Raw genomic sequence first — 4,518 nt, 5'->3', positions numbered from 1 at the left:
CAGGAAGTCCATCAGCATGTTTCTGGAATAGATTAGTCATAGGACTGTCTATCTGAAGGTCACTCACACGGGTTGAGTGAAATGATAGCAGCTGACACAGCCTCTGGATGCAATCAGTGGGCACTGTCACAACCCCATGGATTACAGACGCAGATACACAAACCAGTTACTCAGATTGACAGAGACTGAATGTCATTTAACATAATGATGTTGCTGCTCAAACACCAAGGTGAGCGGTACATCAGTCACAGAGCTATACCTGCTATAAAGTACTGTTTTTCTGTGGAGGATGCAGGGAAAACCTATATGGTGAAGTCTGGCTTTACAATAGATTTTGAACTAAAGTAGTGGAGGGGAACATCCTTTTTGTTACAGCAGCTTCATTACATTTCCAGACTAATGGCAAAATCGCTATAAGAAGCATTTGCAAGCTAAACTTGCCATTAACTTTGGCAGAAGGAGGGGGTGGCTCAATGAACAGGCATCCTTTCATATTAGATCAGAAGATGAAAAATAGTCAGAGGCAAGTTGTTATTTATTTTGTGGTAGCACCTGAAGTTAAACCATGTTGGAGCACAGTTGTGCCAGGTTCTATGCCAACATTTAGCAAATGAGTCCCAGTCCCAAAGGGCTACGGCTTTGCCTTCATTCGCAGTGCCAGAATACAATGCCAGGGAGTCATGTCAGTCAACATGACTCAGTGGTCAGTGTGGACAAGGACAAATTAAAACTATTACACTGTTAGCATGTCTTGTCTGCAAGGTGGAGAGACAATTCCTCCTGCTGGATGCACATGATTATTAGGGACTGGAGAGGTTGTGTAATCAGCTGCTGTCCTTTGGTTCATTGTGCCTTCAAGGAGCAAGTGAACTCTGAAAGTGACACTCAAGTCAACTGGTTTGCACCAGAAAGAAAAATGCATGCTTTCTTCTTAGAATGACTCAGCTGTCTTCATTTCTTTTTCCGCCCTCTTATACCTTTGAAGCAAAAACAATAGGGTGCTGTAATGCCAACTCTTATGAAAAAAATCACGAGACTTCTGATTTCCAAGTCAAATTAACTCTGACTCATGATCTCCTGATAGATTAAATCTCAGGATTTTTTCTTCTGGCACGTGTAGAGAGCCAAGCTGGTAAATCTGTGAAGGGGAAGGGGCAGGGAGTGGCAGATCGAGGCCCCCATGGTGAGGCAATACTGAGTGCGAGATTATTTAGGTGTGGCATGTTATAGGGTGTCCTGTGTTTCGGGTACTGTGTCTTGTAGATGTGGGTGATAGTTTATGGGCTTGTAGGATTCCTTCAGTTAACAATAGCTTAGGAACACAGGAAACTGTGGAGGCCTCTTCTCATCCTGTGCTCTGATTCTGGTGTAATCTAGTCAAGCTTGGTATCTCCAGGAACCTATACATGTGCATTGAGACTGCTCCAACATGTTGTAATTAGTGTGTCAGAGCAGACTCGATTAATAAAGTCTGGTGGAGCATGGTAATTGCCATGCTTTAGCAGACTCCAGTATCATGTGTATCAGTGGTCCCATGCTGAAAAATGGCAGTTGGTGTGCTTTTGCTGAAGCTTATTCAACAAGCTTTAGTTACCCCCCCACCTCCCACCATTTTTCAGCATGGGGATGCTGATACATGTGACACTCCAGGCACTTTAACTGAAGTGGCTCTCAGAGTCCCTCTAAAGCACACTTCGCCCCCTTACCTCTCCCTCGCTGCGCGCACACACACCTCCTGGATCATGTGTATAAACACGCTCCAAGACCAAGCCAGCTGGAAGAGAATTAAAAGGAATCCTTCACCCTCCCCATTATGGTCAATCATGAGAAAAGAGACACACAACATAGGATGTCATCCTTGGTTTCGATGGGGCCTGAGCTTGGTACTTTAGCACAATGGTTCTCAACCTTTTTTGTACCAGGACCCATTTGTCCTGATCAATGGCCAGTCTTGACTCACTGCCCCTCACTCCTGACCTGCTGCCCCCGGGCCCCAGCGCTCCAGGGTGTAGAGCAGCAGGGAGGATGTGTGCGGCACAGGGGCCCCCCCAAGCAGCCCCTGGTGGGCTGGAGCTCTGCCAGCCTGCAAGGGAAAAGCCACGGTTTCCCATGTTTTGCTCCTTTAAAGGAGAATCTGTTTTTAAAGTGTGTTGATCCATTTTTTAAATTTGTTTGTGACCCTTTCATATATTTTTGGACCCACTTTTGGGTCACAACCCATGGGTTGAGAAACGCTGCTTTAGTGCATAGGCCTATCTAGTTCATGCCAAAAAATTAAGGACTTGATTCAAAACTCACTCAAGCCCATGGAAAGACTCCAACTGATTTCAGTGGTCCTAGGATGAGGCCTGAGGTCCCCTGACTGGCGACAGTGGCCAGCTTCACTGTGTGTATATCAAGTAGACAGGAAGATATATAACATATAGTGAAGAATAGGTTTAAACCATGTTTTTCTCAAGCAGAGGTGTACCTTTACCTTTTCCTTTAGACATTGCAGACTTCCAGCAGAAGATATAACAGACTTAGGCAATGCAGGTATAAACCATGTTTTTTATAGACATTAAACTTCTAATGTACCATTCACAAAAAAGAACCCTTGCTCTAAATCGAACTTAGCAAAGTGAGAATTAACTTTATTTCCCATTCCTTCTATCACATTAGCCCCACACAGAAATGTGATTCCCTGATGTGGTTCTTTATAGAAAAAAGAGATGTTGTCAAAAGTGCCAAAGTGAAAAGAACCTAAATCCCATTGGCTTTCAGTGGAACTTAGGTTCTTAGCACCTGGGTGGCTTTTGAAAATGGAATATAGGTCCCTATATCACAACGTTGTACCCTAAACATACTGAAAACCTTTGTTTCCATGTACATGCCATACCTGCGTCCTTTTGTTTCCTGTTTTATAATGGCAAAGTATAAAAGAGCAGATGAGACTTCTGGAGCACAGAATTTGTCATTATAGGATATGATTCATAGATTGTAAAGCTGGAAGGGACCTCAGAAGATCATCGGGTCCAGCCCCCTGCATCAGGCAGGAAAGACAACTGGGTTCAGTTGACCCCAGCAAGGTGACTGTCCAGTCTCCTCTTGAAAATTTCCAGGGCAGGCGATTGTATTACTGTCTAGTGCATTTGTTGTTTTGTCTTTTAAGACACAAGGAATTTAGTTAATACAGATGTGTAACGGACCTCTCAATTAAGACCAAATGCTGTTTACACATGGAAATATCATTCCCACTGGGAAAATGATCTTGCCAGCACAGGTTAGATTCCGACGCCGTCATTCATGATGAGTTGTCTTTTACTTCAGGAATGACCCATTGGCTTTGATGGGCTATTCAAGGATGAAGGATACTCTTCATTGGACTCATCTACACAAGACACTATTGTTCAGTGGTTACTGCACATTTATTTAGTACTTGTATAATCAACCGGAGTAAACCGGAGTTGCTGTGCAGTAGCGTTGCCCAACAGCTTTTAGGTGACACTGACTGGGCAGTAGCTCTTGACTATTGTGCAGTGGCATCACATCATGCTTCCTGCCATGCAACGCTACTGCATAGTAGTAACAAGCTGCTGCACAGTCGGTGCTTCATATAGACCTGGACATTGTGACTAAGACTGGTAGAGTCTAACAACAGAAGATACTGTTTTCATACAATACTTAATGGCTGTATGAAGTGACCTAGATTCCATGAAATATCATAATGATAAAATCATCTAATACATGGATAACATTTAAAACATTGTTTTAAAGAGTTTTAGGAGAAATTGGTTTCAATGAATTCTCATTTATTTAAATTGATTTGGTTTGGAATCCATCAGACAGCAGAGTTGAAACTGTTTCTTTATCTCTTCCTCCGACAAAAATGGATCATTAAAAGATATGTGATAAACTGATGCCATCTATGGGATATTACAGGGAAGGTGGTTCAGAAACCCAAACACCTAAGACCCCAGATCAGCAAAGGACTTCAGCATGTGCCACACTTTTCCCTGAAGTCAATGGGATTGTTCACAGGCTTCAAGTTAACTGCATGCTGAAGTGCTTTGATGGACTGAAAGAGCCCAGTTTCAGAGGTGCTGAACATACCCAGGCCTCCTATTGACTTCACTCAGAGCTGCCAGTACCCAGCGCTTCCCTCATAAAATATGTTGTGAACAACAAGGCACGAGGATTAAGCGCCTTCCAATGCCTCTGCAAAGAGAATATAAAAAGTAAGAAAAGGTCAAAGGTTCATTGAAGCCTAGCATCCCACTGCACTTGTATGGTTAAAGTGCACCATGTTTCTAACCACATGCCCAAACGAGCTCCCAGGCTAGATCCCTCACCCCACCCAAAAGACACAGCAAGCTCCGGGGAATCCCAACACTGTTCATTGTATCCAATTACTCTGATGCAAAATGAATTAACAGACTGGGAGCAGGGACCCCGCACCACCCCTGGGAACCTCACTGGGTGACAGAATCATAGGGCCTGAAAGGGACCACAAGGTCATGTGGTCTGCCCCCCTGCACA

General features: G+C 43.8%; 1 long non-coding RNA gene across 1 annotated transcript in view; it reads right to left on the bottom strand.

The window, feature by feature from the left end:
- Positions 1-528: 528 nt before the first annotated feature.
- LOC112549422 overlaps positions 529-4,518 on the bottom strand; it is a 26,375-nt gene continuing 22,385 nt past the window's right edge. Inside the window, exon 4 of the long non-coding RNA XR_003092827.1 lies at positions 529-977. This is a non-coding gene — a long non-coding RNA (uncharacterized LOC112549422). The remainder of the gene's footprint in view (positions 978-4,518) is intronic.

This window comes from Alligator sinensis, unplaced genomic scaffold (assembly GCF_000455745.1).
Source record: "Alligator sinensis unplaced genomic scaffold, ASM45574v1 scaffold198_1, whole genome shotgun sequence".
Lineage (NCBI taxonomy): Eukaryota > Metazoa > Chordata > Crocodylia > Alligatoridae > Alligator > Alligator sinensis.
The sequence above is the reverse complement of the archived record's forward strand: the minus strand, read 5'-3'. Positions and strand labels throughout refer to the sequence as shown.